Source organism: Protopterus annectens, chromosome 4.part0 (genome assembly GCF_019279795.1).
Source record: "Protopterus annectens isolate FY-2018-M chromosome 4.part0, PAN1.0, whole genome shotgun sequence".
Classification (NCBI taxonomy): Eukaryota; Metazoa; Chordata; order Ceratodontiformes; family Protopteridae; genus Protopterus; species Protopterus annectens.
In genome coordinates, this window is record NC_056733.1 from 689231499 (window position 1) to 689257028 (window position 25530).

The following is a 25530-nucleotide window of genomic DNA, read 5'->3' on the forward strand; positions in this document are numbered from 1 at the left end:
CCTTAGCACATGTCCAAACCAATGCAATCTCACCTCTCTGGCTTTGTCTCCAAACCGTCCAAATGGGCTGACCCTCTAATATACTTATTCCTAATCCTGTCTACCCTAGTCACACCCAGTGCAAATATTAACATCCTTAACTCTGCCACATCCAGCTCTGCCTCCTGCCTTTTTGTCAGTGCCACTGTCTCCAACCCATATAACATAGCTGGTCTCACTACCCTCTTGTAGACCTTCCCTTTCACTCTTACTGGTATTCATCTGTCACAAATCACTCCTGACACTCTGTTCCACCCTGCCTGTACTCTCTTCTTTACCTCTCTTCCACACTCGCCATTACTCTGAACTGTTGATCCTAAGTATTTAAACTCATCCATCTTTGCCAACTCTACTCCCTCCATCCTCACCATTCCTCTATCCTCCCTCTCATTCACACACATATATTCTGTCTTAGTCCTGCTGACCTTCATTCCTCTCCTCTCTTGAGCATATCTCTACCTCTCCAGGGTCTCCTCAACCTGTTCCCTACTCACTGTATATCATAATGTCATCTGCAAACATCATAGTCCACGGGGACTCCTGTCTCATCTCGTCTGTCAACCTGTCTATCACCAATGCAAATAAGAAAGGGCTCAGAGCTGATCTTTGATGTAATCCCACCTCCACATTAAATCCATCTGTCACTCCCACTGCAGATCTCACTGCTGTCACACTACCCTTGTACATATCCTGTACCACTTTTACATACTTCTTTACCACTCCTGACTTCCTCATACAATACAACAACTCCTCTCTAGGCACCCTGTCATATGTTTTCTCTAAGTCCACAAAGACACAATGTAACTCCTTCTGAACTTCTCTGTACTTCTCCATCAACACTCTCAGAGCAAACATCGCATCTGTAGTGCTCTTTCCTGGCATGAAGCCATACTGCTGATCAGTAATCATCACCTCTCTTCTTAACCTAGCTTCTGCTACTCTTTCCCATAATTTCATGCTTTGACTGATCAATTGTATCCCTCTGTAGTTACTATAGCTCTGCACATCACCCTTATTAATTTTGAGCTATTACCTGCTGTGATTGACAGCTCACAGCAGGAGACTTGACTCATATACTGGTTCCTTGTTCTAGCCTTTACTTTCTGTATGGGTACGGAAAGGATCAGGGAAGAGCTGTGACATCACAGCATTGGTGGATTTTTAGTACAGTCATGGTGATATCAGTTTGGGGAGGGAACTGGCCAGAAAACTACCTGTGTTCATTGACCTTAATGGCATCAGTGAATTGGAGACTGCAACAAGCTTTTCCAGAGTGGGATAAAAGTTTGTTCAAAGTGAAACCACCACAGTACAGTAAGGTACTGTTCTAGAGGAGAGAAACACTCAATTTAAAATATTTAACCACTGTATTGTTGTTTACTCATAGTGGGGACTGTAAATATGGAGAAAAAGGACAGAGAAGTTGACCATTTAATAAAAGAATCATGTTGTTGTCCTTTAACTCTTCTACTGAAGAAGGCAGATATGTTTCTGTAGCAATGGCTTGATATAATACATTTAACTTGTAACAAATAAATGAACTGTCCCTCTTTGCCAATAAAAATGGGTACAGCTTAATCATTGTGCTTTACTGACTTATAATCCTTTTTTTATCACAATTTAGGCAACAAATGGAGATACATTAAAACATTTTGTCTGATCTTTCCTTCCCTTTATAAGCTTGCTGTTTCATTGTAACTGAATGCCCAACTCTTACAAAACTTTTGAGAAAATTTAGGTTAACCATTATCTCATTAACACCTATGTTGTGTGGACTGTCTACCTGTATTCAATATGCAGATGATTCCACTCTGATTTGCTCAGCCACCTCCCCATCCAAACTGCAAATCCTAACCCAAAATACATTTAAGACTATTGAGAACTGGCTCGCCAACCAGCGCCTACTGCTGAACCCCAATAAAACTAAACTTCTACTCTTCACCCCCACTAGTAGATCTGCCACACTTTCATTCTCTGTCACATCTAACAATGGTACCACTATCTCCCCAGATCACCACACCAAACTTCAAGGGGTTATAATAGACAATAATCTCAAATTTGACCTGCAGGTCAACAAAACCATACAGACCATCAATAAGAAGCTTGGATCACTGTATAGAAACAATACATTTTTAACCCCACTGGCTAGGACTGCAATTGCTCGGTCACACCTACTCTTTACTCTTTTATATGCCTCGCCTGTACTCTCAAACCTCAACAAATCCGAACTAGGTAAGCTGTCCCATAGCTACAACCATACTGCCAGATTTGCCACTGGCTCCACCTATAGAACCCACTACTGCCAGAACCTGAAACAACTAGAGTGGCTAGAACTGCCCAGCTTAATTCAATTCAGTCAGCTCTTAATAGCACACAAAATTCTGTACCACCCTGAGGATACCCTCTCACTTATAAATATTATTAAGCCATATAGCAACCTGAGATCCCTACGGTCAGCCAACAAACTACTGGTCCAAACCCACAAAGCTAATAACTCTGCTGGTGAATCCCTGTTTGCCAACTTTGTTGGCAAAACCTGGAATTCATTGCCAAACTATATAACCCTACAGTCCTCCAAAAGTCTCTTCAAAAAAAAAAAAACAAAAAACCTCAAACAGTATTTCAAAGTGAACTGGCTTTGCTCGTGTACGAACCCTGATTAAGTTATAAAATGAAAGCATAATCTGTAAATATCTTAACATGCAACTACATCACCAAGCTCTATATCCAATCTGACGTCTCTTGCTTTTGTGTCTGTCCATGAGAATTGTGAGTCCCACTACTAAACCATTGTACATAATCACTTTGTTTTATATTTTCTAATGTTATCTAACTTCTTGTGTCTTGTGTAATCTATGTAAGTTTGTCTATTTGGAGCTTTTCTCCCCGGGCCTCCACTGAAAAAGGACATGTATCCAGTCTAACTATCCCGGTAAAAAAATGTAAAATAAATAAAAATAAATAAATAAATGTCACACCTCTAGCAGCCTGCACACATGCTTGCATTTTAGAGCATATTCTGAAAAAATAACTTAATTTTGTGAAAAATAAAAGCTATCAAACCTGTACAAATAGCAATTTTATCAGTAAAAGTATTCTTTATACTGATCATAATCAGTGCGTTCATACTGTTTGCATAAATACTGTATTATGATGACATATGACCCAAAATTATATTTTTGCTAAACTTTGACAAATTGCTGTATCTTAGAAAATGTACAACCTATATACTGCTAAGAACATGTATGTTCACCAGACATAATCTGTCACATGACAACAAGAAATTCCTCTCTCAATGCATGTTTATTGAGATATTTATAGAATACGAAAACATATGCTTGATTATATGATTAGAAATATAAATAACACTGAATATCTTTCAAGATGTGCAACTTACAATGCAATATTAGTGCAAGTTTTCTTCGACATCGAAAGTGTCACCTAGGGCCTTGCAATAGTTTGTAAGTCACTTGGTTTTAGAAGTATTAAGTACATATGAAAATTCTGCTTATTTTCATAATTACTAACAAACAACTAGCAGTATCTCCAGTATTGTGTGATATAAACTGACAATGACAATATATTTTCCTATCTCCCACAATGGCATTTCACACCTTAACCATCAATACCATGTAGGTCTCTCAGTTATGCAAGTAACAGCATCATTGCAAAAATATGAATAGTTTGTGGCAAACAGTGATTAACTTCCTGACTGCAGGACATCAAAGATTAACAATCTTAGTATCATTCATTTAAAATGAAAGAGGCACTATATGCTTGAATGAGTTAAGCTGATTTTCCCACTTACACCGTGTGCACTGTTCCTCTCAAAACACTTTGGCATAACTTTTCAGCATTTATTTATTTAGTTATTGACATTTGTTAACCAGGAAAGTCCACTGGGCCAATGACCCATTTTCAGTGGAGACCCAGGGAGAAAAGCTCCATACAACCACAGAAATTTTTACATAACATCAGCTTAACTTTGAAAGTCAAGAAAGTTTTTACACAATACAAACTGAAGTAGATATACAAGACAAATACATATTTAGAGGTATACAATACAAGAAAACTAAACCCAGTGTGTTAGATTTTTAGTAATTCTGTTTGTATATTCTCATAAGTAAGAATACTGTTTAATCAATTCTGATTATTTAGCCACAGAAATAAAGAAAGCAAGAGAGATTGGATACTAAGACAGATAGTGTAAATTGCAACTATATTAGTTTAGTAAAAGTATTTGTAGAATATAGTGGCCAAAACATTTAAGCTGGTTTAATTATATGACAAGAACAGACAAGGTTATTGAGATAGTGCTCTTTTAGTGCAAATTTAAATGTTTTTAAAGAGTCTAGTTCGGTACTAGAGAGGGGGAGTGCATTCCAAAGTTTGGCAATGGCATGGGAATAGAGACATTGTCCAGCTCTTTTGTTGGGTTTAATTATGGTTAAGAGTTGTTTGTTAGAGGACCTAAGATGCCGAGTAGGGGTGTGTGTTTGTATTATAGTTTGAAGGGATGGACAGAAGTTCGGATTATTTAGTAGTTTGTGGGTGAGAGTAAGTTGGAAGTAATGTAGGTAATAAGGGAACTCAAACCAGTTTATAGATTTAATGGCCAGGCATTGATGTGTGTGAGTTGACATGCTGGGGACAAACTTGGCAATTGTATAGTAGCATGACTGCAGTTTGTTCAGGAGAGATGTGTGTAGGTTAGTGAAAATGGGGCAACCATAGAGGAGGGAGGATAGAAGCAGACTACTAGCTAGTTTCAACTTGGTAGACTTGTCCAAATAGAGTTTATGCCTATAGAGTTTGCCAAGCTTAAAATGGGTCTTTTTGATTGAGTTGAACATATGATTCTCAAAGGATAGTTTGTCATCAATTGTGATGCCAAGTAGTTTGGCTGTTTTTACAATTTCAATTTCCATATTGTTTTGAGAGAATATTTTAAAGTCAAGAGTTAGAGGTTTAGTTGTGAACAGTAAAAGTTTTGATTTTTTGGATTAAGTAGCAGTTGAGCTTTGTTAAGCCAAGATTCGATGAAAATAAATGCATTTTGTGTTAACTTTAGGAGATCTGAGATGTTGTTAGAGGATGTAATTATTGTCAAATTGTCTGCATCTTGAATGAGTATACTTTGCAGGGATGCTTTATGGAGATTATTAAATATGTTAAAAAGCAAAGGCCCAAGAACAGACCCTTGGAGAATGCCTGTGTTGTTGAGTAGGTAATTGGATTGCTTACTTTGCCATCTAACAGATTGTTTTCTGTTGTGTAGATAGTTATAGATTCATAGATTAGTACTAGGCTAACTGCCCTTGTGTGCCATTTTAAGCCTAGCCAATTACCCAATTTGAGAATCAAACCCTGCACCATTGGTTTATAAGGCAAACACCTTAACCATTATGCCAACCTCACACCCCTATAGGTAACAAAGAGTGACTACTGCTTTTTTGATGATGGTACTTATTTGCTCTGCCATCAAATTATGGAACCAAGATAGCGTGTGTGGGGAGCAGTTTATAGTCTCAAGTTGTAAAAGTAGTTTTGAGTTTTGATTTCTTCAATAGATGTTTAGCTCACTCAACACAAAGTGACTGACAAGTATGCACAACAAGGAAGGGTTCTTCCCCCTCCCCATTATTCTAGCCAGTTGCCAATAGAGGGTGCCATAATTGCCTGAATTAGCCTCACACACACAAACACAGTCTTCCAGTCTCAAGCACTCACTGTTTAAATTAGTAAATTTTTGCTTTTGCTTTCAGCTTCCTCTGTACTAATCACAACTCTCACTATAACTGCCCAACAACCCTGTTTGTGTGCTTACAGTGATACTTATTTAAAGCATTCCAGAGCTACTTTGATTAATGTTGTTCTGACTGCTCTCTACTGCATTCACCCTGCCTAACACACCCACCTCACCCCATCCCCTGATTATCTTTATTAGTCAGTCCCCTCCTACGGTGCCATCTTTAAACTCTCTCTAAACTACCCAACTCACATTCAGTCTCCATCCTATAGCTGTTTTAGCTTCTCTACCCTTCTGTACGATATGCATGCATGGCAAGTAAGTACAGCAGTGGCACATGTATACTAGAGATGATATGCATTGCTGTCTTCTTATTAATACTGTTAACTGCTGATTTATTTGATGGTGTTGAGTGGAAACTGCTGTTCAGAAATCGTATATGTTATGAGAGCTAGCTAATGTATTAACTGACAAACTGCTTAATTCATTGTATATCTGCCAGGTATCCTGTTAGCTGTTTGCAAAGCGTATTTATGTTCTGGCTGGATCTGTAAGCACTCCTGTAGCATACTACTGTTCTTAGAAGACTTGGAGACTGGATGTTACAATTGTTCTTATAGAAGGTTAAGTGACTGTAGTTCATTTTGCTCTTAGTTCATATTGAGTAACATAGCTCTAGAATTATTGTCTTAGAACAGCCATACTTCCTTTACTTTGTGCAATATAACATGGGTGTATTCACTGCCAAATCGTACAGCTGTTAACTTAGAGGCTGCGTGTTAATGCTGTTAGTCTGCGGTTTTAGAGAGCTGATTAACAATGTATGCAATATAACCACATTTTCTCTTTATCTGTATCCCCTTGCATGCTCTCCACTTCACATTCCTGTAACCTTTGCAGTAATTCTGCCTTATTTAACTTTAATTTTCAGTTTACATGGGTTTCTTAACTGTGTGGCTCCCCCCACCTGGGATTAAACTGCAAAAACCCAAAAGTCTATTTTGTCCACTGAAGCTGGCTATCTTTTAACTAAATAAAACCTAAGGGGAAGCAAGAACCTGAGATCCTACAGCTTTTCTTTTGCAATAGGTGAATTACAACCTAGTTTTTGTAAAATGCTCAGGCTTAGTGCAAAAAGGTGTATGCAAAATTAGGGGTTCTCTCCCTCCCCATTATTCCAGCCAGTTGCCAGTAGATGGCACCACAATGCCTTGAATTAGCCTCACACACAGTCTTCCAGTCCCAAGCACTCACTGTTTAAATTAGTAAATATTTGCTTTTGATTTCAGCTTCCTCTACACTAATCACAACTCTCACTATAACTGCCCAACAACCCTGTTTGTATCCTTACAGTGATACTAATTTAAAGCATTCCAGAGTTACTTAGATTAATCTTTTGTTAGATACTGATATCTTAAACTTATTACTCACCTTAAACTGATCATTTTCAGCTCTTGTCCCTGCGGTGGCCAGGCCCACTCTATTCACTACTCTTATTCCGCTCTCCAACCTGCCCACCCCCATAACATTAACCTTATATCTAACCTGACCACTACCACACCTATCTTTCACCTATCCCATAACCTCCCTAATTATTCCCCCAGTCATACCATACCTCCCAAGTACTCTACCTCCCCACCCATTCTAAATAGGTCCACATAGTACTCCATCCCTTAAACTATAGCTATCTTGCTCATATTCAATATGTTATCACACTGCACTCAACCATGTCCATCACCACTATTACTATGATCTCACGTCTCTCACTTACACTCTCTCGCCTAACAATAGTCACAACTTTCCAGACACCCAACATACCTCCTACACCCACCTGTACAACCTCCACACATAACCCACATTTATCAAGTTACTCGGACATCCACCCTAACTTATTCACAGCTAATACCTCTGTACTAACCAAAGTAAAAATTCTACATCTGCGAAGACACACCCATTATCACACCACCAGCAGCAACTATACCATTTTTAGGGAAAAAAATGATAGGTATAACCCAGATAATTTGCCAAAGCATTATATCCCAGTGTGGTGATATACAACCCAACTCAGGCCCATCCACCCCAGCCCCAGCAAACCCTAGCAAATCTCTCATGCTATCAACCTTAAATCTCCAAACCTTTAGAAACAAGATACCTGAACTCCAGGCATGGATTTCACAAAACAACTCTGATATTATAGCAGCTACTAAAACCTGGTTGAAATCATCTGTAAAAGACACATAATTTCTCCCCCCAGGCTACTCATGCCTAAGAGCCAATTGGCCCTACAAGAGAGGAGGGGGCGTAGCAATATTCTTCCCTAGCAAATATACTTTAATTCCCTATTCAAAACCCGCACCCTTCTCCCCAGCCGAAGTACAAATCGCTATATTAAAACTTAACAATCATAAAAACATTTGCATAATTACCCTGTATATTCCTTCAGGAAACAAAATACCAATATTAGAGAACATACTTGCCTGGATATCCCAAAACATAGATAATGAAACTATCATCTTAGGTGATGTAAACATTGATTAACTAGACATTGTCCAAACCCCCCCCCTCAAAAAACATAAACCTTTACAAGTTCTCGCAACTAATTCAAGACATCACCAGACCCCACAAAAATAATAATTGGGGCTCCACAATAGACTAGATATTAGTGCCTCACCACTGCAGGCATATTACCTAATAACATTAGCGACCACCACCCACCATATATCCTATGCAAATCTAGCCCAACCCTAGGCCAACACCAATACAAATCAACCAGAAATTTGACTAAGTTCCAACCATCCATATTTAATGAAACCGCAGCTAAAGTAAATTTGGAACCCCTCAAATCCCTACCACTTAATGAGGCTATTGAATTCTTTAACTCAACATTCCTAGACATCCTAAATAGGCAAGCACCCACCCACCAAAAACAAATAAATCATAACCATGCAAGCTGGCTCTCAAAATCCACCAAAGAAGTCATGTCCACAAGGGATAAAATCTGGAAATCATGGCAGTAAAACAAAGACCCCCCTCAACTCTACTACAATACAAGCAACTCTGTAACCATGCAAAAAAACTAATAACCAGAGATAAAAAAAGCCCACCACCTCCACCTACAAAGCCAACATAAAGATAATCCCAAACAATTCTGGTCCTCCATTAACCAACTATTACACCCAGGCTCTCAAAGCAATCCATCCTCTGACTCAGACAAAACCCCCACCAAACTTGCCTCCCTCTTCAATTCCTACTTCATTGACACCATAGCTAACCTAACCACCACCTTTCCTACAGCTAGTGCCACCATCACCATGACAGCTGATGACCACATCATCCCGGAAAATAATCCGACCCTCGGGTCCAACCTAACATTCTCCCCATCCCCATCACCACAATAATATAACTTTTACTTGAGCTAAAATCCTGTACTGTGGCCACTGAAAATCTACCCCTACAGTTCCTGTAGCTAGCTGCAAAGTCTATAGCCTATCCCTTTAGCATACTCATTAACAGTTCAATTAAAGAATCCATAGTCCCAGACATTTTTTAAAAAGCTTAAATTTTCCCCTTACACAACACAGACACCACAAACTTTCATCCCATAGCAATTCTCTCACCCCTCTCTAAAATACTGGAAAATGCATCCAGGCCCAACTACTCAACCTTCTGCTTGAAAACCAAATTCTATTACCACCTAGCATGGTTTCAGACCAGGACACAGTACCACCACTGCCCTCTTCTCCTTCCTTGATACAGTTAACTGGGCATGGGATGCTGGCAAAATAATAAATTCTCTTTTCCTAGACCTCTCCAAAGCTTTTGATACAATTTCCCATACCATCCTCCTCTCTAAACTATCCTCCCTCCACATTTCCTCACCTACCCCACAATGGTTCAATAGCTATCTCTCCAATAGGCAGCAATCCACCAAATGGCAACAGTCTTACTCTCCCTTCCTCAGTACTTCCGCAGGGATACCCCAAGGCTCCATACTTGGTCCTTTCTTATTTAGCATCTTTATTAACAACTTTCACTCCACTATCCCACAATGCTCAGTAATCCAGTATGCTGATGACTGTTATAATATGCACTGCTAATTCCAGCTCTGAACTCCAGAAAATCACACAGAATACCCTCACCTCTACTGAATCTTGCATGCTTAACAACCATCTTGCCCAAAGTCCAAAAAAATTAAATTAGTACTTTTTACCCCTAAGAAAACCACTCCCCTAGATAAAAAAAAAACTCTTAACTATACAAGCTGAAGACAATTCCACTATAAAAGTTGTCCTACACACTAAACTACTAGGCATTATTATAGATTAGAACCTTAACTTTGAACTACACATAAACAATAACATAAAAAAACACACCAAAAGCTCGGTATGCCCTACAGGCACCAACACTATCTTAGCCTCTCTACTAGACAAACTCTTGCAACCACCTTTTTATTACCCTCTTTCCTTTATGGCGCCCTCTCCTCAATAATAACAAAAATTCTGAAAAATCCAAACTTTATATGTGCTACAACAGAATAACCAAATTTGCCACCAAGGCCAAAACCTCATCCCACCACTGTAACTCACTGAAACAATTAGGCTAGTTGGAACTCCCTCATCATCTCTCATTCACCCAACTAACTACAGTGGACAAAATAATCTACAAACCCACAGACTGTCTTGCTCTCGAGACTACTTGCCCAATACCAACCAAGCAGGCAACTATGATCTGAAAATCATCTACTTCTAAAAGTAGAAAAGCCCACCTTACCTGCTGGTCAACTCCTCTACTCTTTCACTGTCGCCAAACTATGGAACTCACTTCCACCTTCTATAAGAAACACAGGCAGCACCACCACCTTCAAGCAAATACTGAAAAATCATCTCAACTCTTCCTGGTTATATACCTGCTCTATAACCTAACCTCCTCCTTCTCCTTATATGATAACCAAACTGCTTTTTGCTACTGCTGACTGATGATATTTTCTCCATAATTATTATTTCATTACTTGTTGACACTGGTACAATAATGCTGATTAATATATCTCTATGTATACCTCTCTGAATGAATTCATCTGGCAACCAAGAAAATTCCTGCTTTTATGTATATATTCTGTATATCTTACTGTAATCACTATGTATAATAGTGTATCTACTTTTGTACCAATTAATGTTTAATATTTTCTGTATCTATGTTCTTGACAGAGTTTTTCTTCCCGGGCCTTCGCTGAAAATGGTCTCTTTTAGGCCCAGTGGACTTTCCTGGTAAACAAATGCAATGCAATAAAATAAATAGATCTGTTTATACTTCAGCAGAGACATCTGCAACCAGTTTCTTCCATAAAAAGGACCATCTGCTTTCACCACAACTAACAGCAACTGGGCTTTTTGCTTTTTTAACACACTGTAGGCATTCTAAGATTAACTGCTGTGGCTTGCAACTATTTTTAGGAAGAAATGACTGAAACATTTTCTCAGATATAACAAATTCCAATTTCCCTGTATCAGTGCCATTACCTATTTTATTCCTTTCTAAAAGTAAATGTAAACACTATTTCCATTTAACATTCAACATTGAAAACATTTGTTGATTATATTTCCTCTTTAAAAAAATATTCACATTCTTTACCTGATTTTTTTTTTATTTATGTATTTATTTATGTTTTACTTGGGACAGTGTTTTGCTAAAGTGTGTTCATTTCACATGTCCCAGCTTCACAAAATTACATTTCACTTTAAAAGCAGTGAAAATGTTTTTAGTCCCTTTAGTCTTGTACACAGGTCAGGTATATTTTTAAATACCTTTATTAAATGATTTAATTGTAAATACTGACATAGGTACTCATGCAATAACAGAAAAGAAAATAATCCATAGCAAACATTTTTCACTTTCATGCAGTATGAAAGAAATGTCTATAAGTTGACCAGAAAAACACTGTACTACTGTATCTGTTATTCTTTATTTGTATTTTTACCAGTCAGTTAATTCTTTCAGAGTTATTTAAATTCTATTATAACATGGCTAGACACTTGAAAAGACTGGTGAACACTCAGTCTAAAAATGTCACCAAAGAGTGAAACACACTGTCCAGTGTATACTCTTTTCAACCAATGTTATTTTTAATGTCCTTGTGACTTTTCTTCTGGATTCTGCCTGTGTCATGAAAAAGTCCATGGTTATGTCCTTTTTTGGTCCTTGCTGTATCTGAAGACTTTACAAAAAGTTTCTCCACGTCATCTTTGCGTCACTTGAACTGTCTGTATTTTATTTCATTTATTTCTGCATCTGAAAGCTAAAAGAAAGTCACCTTCCTTTTTCTAGAACAGGATGCATTTACTGTAACCCACAGCTATATGTTATTAATATCTAAGCTGAACATGTACAAAAAATAACTGTTCTTGCAAAGCAAGCCATATTATTTTGAAAACTGCAGTTTGGCCTTGCACATTTCCTTCACTGTACACACAGTATAATTTTGGGGAAAGCATTTTAATTTTTACAATCTCTATCACATTATACACACATTTTATTTTTAACAATTATCACTCCCTCCATGACTGCATACATTGCTCTAGTCCTTCCTTCTCTTAACGCTAACTCCCCCTGTGAAACATTATTCTGCATGCATTGTTCCCAGAAATTCCATTTATGTGTATAGTCTGGTCCTTCCCTTTTCCAAAAATTCCACTCCTACCTCCACTACATTTTTTTCTACTTTACAATAGTCAATACTTCAGTTATGCATGGTTTAGATTTTGATTATCTAGTAATATCTTTTGGGCAACCAATAGCATTTAACTTACTATGTACAGACAATTCAAATCTTATATTCAAGCTCAGAAAATAACTTCCTTAGTTAAAATTATTTGCTCCACCAACATTTCTGACAAAATACTCTTATGGGAATTTTTAAAATCTGCCAACTCATTACATTTCCAAAAAACATGTTCCCGATTACCTCTTTCTATTCCATCTTACCTCCAGCATTTGTTGTCTACCTGAAAAAAATTCTCTGAAACCTGCTTGGGGTATAAAAATACTATTGCAAATACTACACCAAGCAAAATGCATATACTTTATAGACTTTATTGCACACTTGGGAGCCATCACACCTCTCAACTGTCCAGATTTTTGTCTCATATTTTTGAACAGTTTCTCATAAAATGTGTGGTCTTCAGGCAAATCATTGAAGATTTAAGACACTATGACAGACATCTGAGTTTCATAAGTTACATCTTTCAGAAGATGCATGCTAATGCAAAACCTGTTTCTCCATCAGCTTGAGCTTATAAGACCAATATTTAAAATCTGTCCATGATTTTAGGCCTTCAAGCCTCTCAACTGTCCAGATTTTTGCTTCATATTTTTGATCCGTTTCTCATAAAATTTGTGTTTTTCTGTATTTTTCTGGCAAATCAGTGAGGACTGAATTCACTGAATAAGAACTGACATTTGAGTTTCAGACTTCATATTTTTCAGAAAATGTATGGTAACTAACAAGACCTTTTATTCTAGGAACTTTCTAAGTTTATAAGAGCAATATTTAAAATTTGTCCCTATTTTTGGGCTTTGTCCCTCTGTTATTTTTGGCCTTGTCCAGATTTTTTGTGCTGAAAGGTTGAGAGCTATGGCCTTTGTCCCACCATTATTTTTAGCTTTGTCCAGAACTCTTGTAATGAGAGAGATGGGAACCATGCAGATATCCTTTCCCATTGTTCTTTTGTATATTGCCTTTCCATTCTCTCTTCCCAGTAATATTTTCTAATCTTCTCTGCGTGATTCTTATAATTATATGATATTTTATGAGGCCTGCTAATTATCTTTTTTTAAATAGCAACCTCTGATCTAGATTCAACTAAAAATATATCACAGTTGGACTTTCACTTAGCACTCACCCTAGCTTTTCTCTTTACCTATAATCTGTTACCGGTGTCCTGGTAGAGAAGACAGTCCAACCTGCAGCCCAAACTTCTGCTTGGTATCATCCCGCTTTACTACTTTTCCATCATCCATCCACACACAATTTTCCCTATTTTTACACGTAGGGTCAGGGTATCACATTAACAGAGACCATCATCTAGAAAACAACCTTTCTGTCTAGTAGTTAGCTACAATTCCTTGGTTCCTTTGCTAATTTTCTCCAGCAATTTACAATCGTCTCTTGCCTATTGTTCATACCCTTATTTGCAGTCATTTCTTTCGGTAAACACTGTATAGGTTCTCTTAATCAGACTATAAATAAACATTTGTCTTGCATCGTACTTATCTACAGCTGTAGCATCTCCCGTTGCAAATTCCTGTTTTTTTCATCAAATTTGTCCAAAGACTACAGAATGACCACGTTAATCTACTATCATGGAAATAAAACTTAATTCTTCACATTAAAGCGGTAAATTATTTTCATATCTCTCAGTGTGAGACGTAAATTATTCTTACATCCGTACACTGTACTTGCGATAAACACAGGTTTATAAAGCATTTAAAACAGTATTCGGTTTAAAAAAATATACTACATCATTTTTGTAATAGAAACAAACCATAATTATCCGTTGCAACGCACGTGATGACCTAGCGGTAACATAAACTATTACCAAATACTGCATATGATGTAATTTTTTTTAACGCTATTACATTCAGCTGATAAAGCATTGCCAACTTGATATCCACCTTTGCTACTTGCTAGGTATTAATTAGTGTGCAATGTGATACTTCGAGGTCAAGCCTTTTGCACAACCAGTCAGGGACTGGACGCTCTCTAAACCCGCGCAGGTGTTACTATGGCAGTGCCCACCCACGAGCCTCCTGTGCCGGAAACGGTTCAAGTTCTTGCTAATTCATTGGTTTAGATAAGTAACTACGTTCATTGACTTGAGCAGCTAGTGGCCGAGGTGGCTGTCGATATTGTTCTACGACAGTTTTGATCGGTACTATATGATGTAAGTACGTTATGGAGTGAAAATTAGGTTTTGTACCTTTTATTTTGGGATGGTAATCGCTTGTCTCAACAGTATTGTTATTTAGACCACAGTACTGTCATGAAGGTGAGTTATTTTGTTGCATTATTTGCATTTTGTATATTTTACTTTGGGTATTAATTCCTTAGGAAAAAATGTATAGGTATGTGCATTTATTAATTTGTGTCTGTTCCTACTAAATGTTGCATTGAAATACTCTGTGTGTCTGATAAAGGTTGTTGTCATTTTGAGTAGAATGTTGGGACTGTTGTCATTACTAGGCAGGCGGGGCGCTGGTTACTTGCATCTATGATAATATGAATAATCTTGCATTGATGTGTCAGGCCCTTGACTTGCACTACATGTCTGGTTAATATAGTAAAACAAAACCCTTTATTGTATATAGATGTGTGAGTTTTCCTTTGGGCGTACTGTTAAATAGATCAGCAAATAATTTAATACTTTAGGTGGTTGATTTGTTATTAAACGCTGGATAACTAATCGCGTTATACAGTCAAACGTCTTACATGTTCAATAGAAAAATTCGTAAGCATCTTCTTTACGGGACTCCTAAACTATTAGTGATGAGACTTTGTACTTATTGGTTGTTTGCTGCCGTATTAATTACTATAGTTTGTGTTTACGTTGGTTCCAGTTTGTGTGGCATTTGAGGAATAAATAGGGTCAGGTTTGTTGAAACACACTTGTCTGTTCTGTTTCCTTGTGTTTATTTTCTTGACTTAGTGAATTCTGTTTTAGTTGACCTCTTTCTGGGTCTTTGGCAGTTATCTGTAAGTTATTGATTGATAAAGATTATTTTAATGTGTGGCAAGTAGGTTGGATTGTTTGGCTCGTTCAGACAAAGGCTATCCTTTTGATATATAGGTAATAGCAGCAAGCCTGAACCAGGCACGCATCTCCCCTGAAATATGCACATTTCCACTTTCTATTGGAGGTGTAAATGCTGCCTGGTCCCCTCCTTTAAGTGTTGTCCATATACTTGTTTCCAAGTCTGGTTGTGTGCAACTGCATGTACATAAGGTACTGCATCATTTTTCCTCAGGGTATCTGCTAGGATATCTGTCATCTTTTTATATCCTTGTTCTCCTTCCCAGTCCACTTGCACCCTGGCCAGTGACTCATAAAATGTGTCTCTGAATTGCAGTAGCTAGAGGGGAATGGCAAGACAAGTAACGATCCTGCCTAACAATTGCAGGCGTAATAGTTATGCCTGAGGCAGTAGCTGTCTTGTCAAGTCGTTTCTTTACTCTTTTTTTTTTTTTTTTATACCAGCACAGCAAGAGGCTCTCCGGTTCGATCCTCGGCTGGGGTGCCTTCTGTGCGGAGTCTGCATGTCCTCCCTGTGGTTGTGTGGGTTTCCTCTGGGTGCTCCGGTTTCCTCCCACATCTCAAAGACATGCTGTAGGTGGATTGGACACTCCAAACTGGCCCTAGGTTTGAGTGTGTGTGTGTGTGTCTTCTGTGGAAGGTTGGGCGCCGGGCTGGCAACTCTACACTGTAAAACTCCACTGCCAATCATGAGCGGACAGTTGATCTGCTGTGGCGACCCCTAACTGGGAAAAGCTGAAAGAAGACCAGAATGGAGCTTAGTCCCCTGTGGTAAACGGGAACAAATGCAGTTTCAAGATGGCCCACTCTTGCTAGCTTTCTCATGTGGTTTTTGTTCTCCTCCGTCTCAGGCCATTTGAACTTTGCGTGTCTCACTTGATTGCACTGGAAGCACCTAACCCCAGTTCCTTGGCATGTACTGGAACGAGGGACTTTGCCATTGGGAGTCTTGCAAAGTACTGAGCAATTATTCAGTATGAGTTCTTCTCTAATTCTTAGGTTTCCCAACATTTCAGAAGTGGTTATTTGACATCCACTTATCCCCCCATGAAAGTTAAGTGCTTATTTCTGCAGTGAAGTTTCTGGTTTTATTCTCTGTTTTCTAAACTTTTGCTTCTGCAAGTCTCAAATGTCAGTGTAAAACATTCATAAAGAATTTTCTTTTCATAGGTTCATAGGTTCATACTAGGGTTCATAGGTTCATACTAGGCTATCTGCCCTAGGGCATTTATAAGCCTAGCCAGAGTGTGTTTGGCTTTTGCCACCCATTTTAAATTAATTTTGCTATGCCCTTTTTTGAGGTTAGTATACTGTGCCTCTGTCTAACAGTGACAGAAGTGATACCCGGGGTAAACCTATGATCTCCCATCCACTCATCAAGATTCCTCTTGAAGAGAGTCAATGAGGGACTCTGCCTAACCTGGACTGAGATTTTATTCCAGAGTGAAGGGAACCTCTGGGTTATGAATCTGTCCCTCCAGCATGTCCTATTTATTTCACTGCTGAGGTTCAAGTCTCTCGAGTGCGTACCTCGATGAGATTTGGATTTTCTGAGGTGCAGCATGTCCATTAATTCCGTGTTGGACATGGCTTTATACGTCAGGCACAGATCGCCTCTGAGCAGGCGGTATGCCACTGAGTAGATCTGGAGTTTCTTTAACTGGGCAGCATATGGCATCTGTTTGAGCCCTTTGATCCTCTTGGTGAGGTACTTTTGGGGTCTTTCCAGTTGCTGCAGGTATCTGGTAAGGTACATCCCAAAAGGGGCATTGTACTCAATTATGGGCCTGATGAGGGATGAGTAAAGAGGCACGATGACCTCCCCAGATCTAGATGTGAATCCCTTCATGATTAGGTGGGCTATATAAAATGTTTTTCTAACCACTTCAGCCACGTGGTTGTCAAATGAGAGACTGCTATCAACTTGGGTCCCCAGGTCCCTAATTACTACTTCTGTACTTAATGGATTACCACATATGTGGTAATTTGTGGGCACTTTGTTTTTGCCAAAGGGGATGACTATACACTTTTTGGCGTTTAGCTTGAGGCCATGGCTCTGGCACCAGTTGTCTGTTTCTATGAGGCCCTTTTGGAGGATGCTTGTGTTGGCTGGAGAGTTTATTGTGGCGCCCAGTTTGCAGTCATCTGCGAACTTGGTCAGCCACAGTCCTTCCGTGTTTGCCTGTACCTCCGAGAAATATATTCCGAACAAGAGAGGTCCCAGGACTGAGCTTTGTGGGACGCCACTTGTAACTGGTTTGGAGTCTGACATGGCTCCAGCAATTCTAACCATGTGGGTTCTGTCCTTGAGCCAGTTTGCAACCCATCTAGTGACATAGGGGTTTATATTTAAGCTGGTGAGCTTATCTATAATGCCTGAGTGGGATATTATATCGAAGGCTTTTGCGAGGTCCAGGTAAGTTGTGTGGACCACCTTCCCCTCGTCCATGGCCTTGGTGACTGTGTTTCAAAGAAATCAGCCAGGTTTAAGAGGCAGGATCTGCCCTTAAGAAAGCCGAACTGGGTAGGATCCAGTGTCTGTAGGTCCCCAATATCTTTATTTATGAGGTCCATGATGATCCTTTCCATAGCTTTGCAGACCAAGCTAGTCAGGCTTATGGGGTGATAGTTTCCAGGATCCGTTGAGGCACCACCTTTGTGGAGAGGGACCACTGTTGCTGTACGCCACTCTTTGGGTACATATCCTGTAGTAAGGCTGAGATTGAACAGTAGTTTTATGTTTGGGTTTAGCTCTTCTTGGAGTTCATGTAGGACGCAGCCCGGGACACAGTCTGGTCCCATTGATGCTGTGTTTTTTTTTGGAGAGAGCGGCTCTTACCTGAGCATCTGAGATGTCAGGGGGGCAGCACTCTGCTGGGAGAAATATTCGCCCTTTTGGTGGGGAGGGGGAGGGGAGTTTGCACTGAACCTGTCAGCTAGGATGTTGGCAATGTCTGTGGGTTCGGTGTATTTTTTGTCATTTTGGACTAATTCTGAGCATATCTGGGAATTCCCACCCAGGTTCCTAACATAACTAAAGAAAGCCTTGTGATTATCCTTAGTGTTCTGTGCAATTTTTCTCTCGAAGCTGGCCTTAGACGATTTTATGAGTGCCCGTAGTTTTTTGCTAATACTGATCAGAGATGCCTTCCCTTTTTGGGATTTTGCTCTATCATGTAGTAGCTTTCTCCTTCTATTGTATAGTTTGTTTATGGCTGGGGTCCACCACACAGGACGTCTGCCTTTGGAGGATTTGGCCTTGGTTTTATTTGGGATTGCATGATCCATGCATTCCTGAAGGTGTTCATAGAATGCGTTTATAAAGGGTTCTGCGGTCTGGGCCGTATTTTCCACAGGCCCGGGGGCTTTGAAGGATTCCACCTCGGTTTTGAGGAGTGTGAAATTTGCTTTAGAGAAGTTTTTCACTGTGGTTTTCTGGGCAGGGGGTGGGGTCGGGATGTGAATATCCAGTGAGATTAGTTTATGGTCTGATCTTACCAGTGAGGGATACACTTCTGGTCTGGAACATAGAGTCCCCATGTTGGTGATGATCGGGTCCAGTATGTTTTCCCCTCTTGTGGGCATAGTAACAAGTTGTTCCATAGCATTTGAGTTTATAAATTCTAGGAACCTTTGGGCTAGGGTGTTGGAGCTAGAGTAATGCTCCCAGTCTATGTTTGGGTAGTTGAAGTCGCCCAATATAATGGTGTTTGGAGAGACCTTCATATTTTCCAGTGTTCTCAGGAAGGCCAAGTGGGGTTCCTGGGTTTGGGAGGGTGGTCTGTAGCAGGCTATAAACTGGAAGGCAGTTTTACTCACTGGCAGTTGCACATGGATAGTCTCTGATGCTTCGTGCTGTGCCACCAACCTGGAGGTGTGGATATCTTTGACGAATATTGATACTCCCCCTCCTTTTGTGGTTTGGTCCAAGTTTTGGGGCCGAAAAGGATGGTATGAAGTATAACCTGGTAGTGCTGGGGTGCTCTTGGGAGCCTTGAACCAGGTTTCTGTTACTGCACAGATATCAATGTTCTCCATGCTAAGGAGAGTTTCGAGTGCGTGCATCTTGAGGTTTAGACTTCTGGCGTTGAGTAGCATTACTCTTAGTTTCTTATCCCTTGTGATACCTATGGAGGTGGGTTTGTCTTTTGAGCCTTGCCTAAAAAGGCACAATGGGGGTAGCAAGAGCCTTTACCAATATCCGAAAGTCCAGGGGTGACGGGTGCAAGCCGTCCCTAGCGAAGCATCGTGGCTTGTCGAGCATGACGTCCCAGGCTGACGGGCATTGGATCCCCTTTGAATGACACCAATACTTAAGCCAATTGTTGAACTTGATCATCTTGTCTTCATATTGTGGCATCATTCTTGGTGAGGGTAAGATGCTACTCAAGGTCAGGGTCATACCGGCCTGGGCTACATGCTCAGAGAGCTCCTCTATGTCTCTTTTCATGTAGTCCAGGGAGGTACGTCTCGGGTCATTCACACCAGCATGGACAATGACTGAGTTATATTTGTACTTGCCTTGGAGTGACTTGAGTGCGTGTGTTATGTGGCATATCATAGCGCCCGACAGGCAGCTCACCGTGACCTTCTCCTTGTTCAGCCTGGTGAGCGGGACGTCAGTGTGCCTGACGATAGTCACCTATTACAAGTGTATCAGGTGTGTTGTTTAGCCTTAAGGGCTGTGACAGTTCGGCACACTGGCTTTGTGAGCTATGTGTTGTACGTGTTTTGTTTTGGGGTATCGGTTGCTTGGGTGTCTGCTTTGGAGGTCTCTGCTGCTTAGGCAGATTTTTATTTAGAGCCTCCGAGTATGTTTTTGTGTGTTTATGTGTTTGGTTTGCTGTTGTGGTAGGTCTATGTGAGACTGGAATTGTAGTGAGTGTGGTTTCCTGTTCCTCCTGACTGGTTACACCAGTACTGACTTGAGAGAGCTTAGCCTCCAGTTTGGCTATATGGATGCATCTCTCACATGTATTGGAATTTGTTGGGAGGAGGAGAGGGTTGTGTGTATACATGAGGCAGTTGTAACATTGCCTCAAGATTCCCATATTCACCAGCTGGACCGGAGAAGAGATTGACAACTGACCTTTGGACATGCTAGAATAGTATTGGGAATTTCTTTATAATTGAAAAAAAGGGCCAATGGGGAACAAGGTACTCGAGGGGAGTTTGTGAGGGTGTAGTGCTTTTAATTTTTTAGTGCTGACTTAGTGAGCAAGTGCCAGGTAACTTAAATGCAATGTGTTACAGGTAACTTAAATGCAAAAACGACAAACAGTAACTTTCTTTCCAGTGAAACAAGGAAATGAGTACAGTAAGTAATGCAGATATCACTAGGGATCCACAGAAGTGCTGAAAAGCCGCGTTTTAGGTGGAATTAGTGTTTCAGGGAAATAACACGCAAACAAAGCTAGATTCAGCAGGCCTGGATCTAGTCTATGCTACAGCAAACAAGGTGTACCAATTTCAGTAAGAAGCAGTTCAAATATGCAGGCACTATAAGCCTTTAACCAGAAATTCCCAGCTTAGAAGGGCAGAGTCCAGCCTCTCCTCCCACAAGAGTGTAGACCACGAACCCTCTTAATGTAAAATAACTGGCCTGAAGCCCAAGTGCTTAAACTAGAATTAATACACTTTTAGAATAACAGACACTGAGCCCTCAATCAGCAGTTCCCAACTTAGAAGGATGTAAGCTACCTGTTCTGCCACTACAGTGCAGACCACAAACCTTCTTAATGTAAAACAACTGTTCTGAAGCCCAAGTGCTTAAACTAAAAGGCTTAGAATGAGTTACACCAAGTAGTAATAAATACAGTTGAGTACTTTTAAGATGACGCAAAAGCAAAATAAAGTAGGAAGAAACGCAAATACAGTAAAAGCAGATACATTTTTTTTTTTAAGTGGAAAGAGAGGAAGGAGTAGCAGAAACTGAGCTGATTGGCCTTCTCGGATGTTCTCCCTGTACTGGGTAGAATGAGGTAATGGCACTAGACTGCAAAGCCACCAACTATAAAAACACTATACCAACAGGGAGGGAAGGTGTCAAACAAACTGCAGAAATGTTTCTCACAGCTGAAAAGCAGCAGTGAGCCTTTAAAAGAAAGTTTTAAACAGCTAAAGGAGCCTCTAGAAAAAAAGAGTTTAACTGCAACAAGTTATCAGAAACAACCAACCCAACAGATGCTTAATAAAAGTGGACAATTTCCAGTTAATACCTCACACACAGTAAAACTAGCTAGAAATAATACACAGTACACAAAGTGCTATAAATAACAAAGAAATAAAGAACAAAATAAACAAAAAACAGGATACTTAATGTTATATATTATAGCTCAGAGTTTCCTCAGTGTCCTTCCTTCGATAAGCTCAGTGTGAAATGGCATAACACTCACAACTGAACTTCTTAGTAACATGTCAGATTTTGATAGTGTTACTTAAAAGTAACTTACTTAAGTAACAACTTTCTGTTACCTAACAGTAAGCAGACCTTTACCCATGAGCAATGGAGTGGAAATTCACAACTATTGCCCTTGGTCATTATGGTTCTGGTTACACACATTCAAATGCTCAGTAAAACTATGTAAAAGTGTTCACCATGCTTATACAAAATAAATAATTTAGTATTGACCTTAATATCTAGGGTTGAGTTTTACCTTTACTACTCTAGTACAGTTGTTGAAGGATGACGAGTTCCTTCTCAGGTTGTTGCTCCTCATCCTTCCCCTGTTTTATACCACGGTCGGTGCATGCTTTAGCACTCTCTCCTCCTTTGCTGCTTCATTCGGACTCCCCTTTCCTCCACTTTGGCTTAACTTTGTTTTATTTACCGCCTTTGCTGCTTCATTCTATTAGTTGCTTCTGGGTAGCTCATGACGGGCTTGAGTGCTGGTCTGTTTTACCTAAATGCAATTTAAGATTTTTTGGGGGACACATTGGGTGGTCTTTTAGCTAAATGTTGGACACAGAGAGTCCCTGGCAGTCTATCTTAATTTTCTGTGGGCTGAATTTCCAACTACACACAAGAAGGTCAAGTCCATTTTGTTCAAACCATTATGCGAGAGTTTTTTTGGTTTATACTGCATCAGTCTGTGCAGCTGCGGTGGTGGTGCTGCGGTAGCATTGTTGCCTCACAGTAAGACACTGTCTGGTTCGATTCTCAGCTTGAGCGTCTTCTGCATACAGACATGCATGAATGGGCGTACCTTTGTTGAAGGTTGTGCGTCAGGGCTGGTAACTCGGCACTTAAAAATCAACTACCAGTCATTAGCGGACTGGAGTTCCGCTGTGGCGACCCCTAACCGGGAAAAGCCAAAAGACACAAACTGCATCAGTCTGTGCCACAGGCATTTTGGAATGCTCCTCAAAACTCATGTGAACAGTATCCTAACAGCTTGAACTTAATATATTTAAACAGCTGTAGTTATCCCCTCTGTATGTTTCCTTGTTGCTGCAAGAATCCACATAATTTTTGTAGATTAGACTGTTTTGAAGGCTGTAAAAAAAAAAAAAAAAGAGTGGTTTCTATAGACTGCTGCAAGCAAGAGTATATGGTGGATGAGGTATGAATCTCATTAAGATATATTTGGTAGCCATGTGGGATTTAAGTGATGGACAATGGAGTTTGATTCTCGTGTGTATATATATTATATTATATACATATATATATATATATATATTAAAACGAAAAATAGAAGTAAGGCAGGCAAACCATTAACTGTCGCTGTACGCAATAAACAGTCCCAACATGTATTCAATGTACAATACACCCAAGTCACGAGTCCCAATACTCCAAGGCTTCAAACAAAAAGTCTTTTATTCCAAAAATAGTAACAGCAGGTAAGCGCTTTCACCGATATGGCTTCTTCAGACCTATCAGTTAACTAATACACTCCTCATTTAAATACATTGCTAGGCGGGAAAAACTGTCATTTAAAATTTTCATTTAAAATTTAAAGATACAGAATGATTTAATAACTATTCAAATCTAAAAATGCAGGAATAGTGATATAAATCTACCTTGATGTATAAGTGTCCACAAAATAGTCTATAGCTGAATGCTAATGATATAGCCATAAAACTATCCATAATATTAAATGTGAAAAAAAGAAAAATAGAAGTAAAAATGAAAATAGGTGCATATACTGACAGAGTCATATTCAACAATAGCATATACTCAACCCTTGACATGAATGCCAACTGTCGTTACATGAATAGTTTATACACATAAAATATTTGAAACGTTTAAAACATTATGTATTAATTATACACTATCTATGCAGTTTCCTAGATCTTAAAAATGGTTTCACTGAAACCATAGCATTCAAGCCAGGTGGGATGTCAGACCTTAGTCTGATAATCCAATTGGCTTCCCTTGTTTCCGTGAATGTCCTAATATCACCCCCTCTTGGTCCCGGTATAATATTTTCTAATATTAAAAACTGGAAAGTGTGCTTTTCCCCTTTCTCCATTATGTGTCTCGCTAATGCATTTGTCTTCAGGCCTGTCCTAATATTATAGGCATGTTCACGTATTCGATCCCTAAGCTTCCTATTGGTCTTACCTACATAGAACGCTTGGCATTCTATGCAGGAAGCTAGGTAAACAACGTTAGATGACTGGCAGGTACCCCTTACTTTAAAATGATATTCTCGCTGAGTAACTGGTTGTATAAACAAATTTTCCATATTAATGTAATTACAAAAATTACACTCATTACACCTCATTGTTCCATATTCTACCAACTCCACACTTTGTTTGTACTCTGAAGGGTAACATAGTAATCTTCTAAGACTTTTCTTATTCCTATAAATAAACCTAGGCGCATCTCCCACAATATTTTTTATAGTATCATCTATGGTTAAAACATCCCAGCACCCTCTAATCACATCCTTGATATTCCCTACGTCACTAGTAAAATATAGAGAGCATGCCAGATCATAATCCACCCCATGACTACTACTATCAGTAGATGCTTGTACTATATTATTATTTTCCAATCCATAAAATGTACCAAAGTAGGGCGCCGCTCTATTATTTCTTAATGTCTTCATCTCTGAGAATCCTCTAGAAATGTCCAAGGCTGAATATCCTCTGGATAAGAATCTATCTTTTAGATCCTTAGTCTCATATTCAAATCCTATATCAGTCGGATTGTATCTGGATATTCGCATTGCCTGTCCTTTCACAATATTTTGATATACGTAACCAGGATGCATACTTGTCCTGTGTAAGAGGGCATTCTTGTGACAATCCTTCCTGTATACTCCTGTGTTAACCATCCCATTGGATAACTTTTCTACATATACGTCTAAGAATGGCAACTTGGTACTTGACCATTCATAAGTGAATTTTAGGTATTCACTACTTGAGTTTACCTCATCAAATAAATCAGTCAATTCTTATCCAGAGGATATTCAGCCTTGGACATTTCTAGAGGATTCTCAGAGATGAAGACATTAAGAAGACATTAAGAAATAATAGAGCGGCGCCCTACTTTGGTACATTTTATGGATTGGAAAATAATTATGGAAAATTTGTTTATACAACCAGTTACTCAGCGAGAATATCATTTTAAAGTAAGGGGTACCTGCCAGTCATCTAACGTTGTTTACCTAGCTTCCTGCATAGAATGCCAAGCGTTCTATGTAGGTAAGACCAATAGGAAGCTTAGGGATCGAATACGTGAACATGCCTATAATATTAGGACAGGCCTGAAGACAAATGCATTAGCGAGACACATAATGGAGAAAGGGGAAAAGCACACTTTCCAGTTTTTAATATTAGAAAATATTATACTGGGACCAAGAGGGGGTGATATTAGGACATTCACGGAAACAAGGGAAGCCAATTGGATTATCAGACTAAGGTCTGACATCCCACCCGGCTTGAATGCTATGGTTTCAGTGAAACCATTTTTAAGATCTAGGAAATTGCATA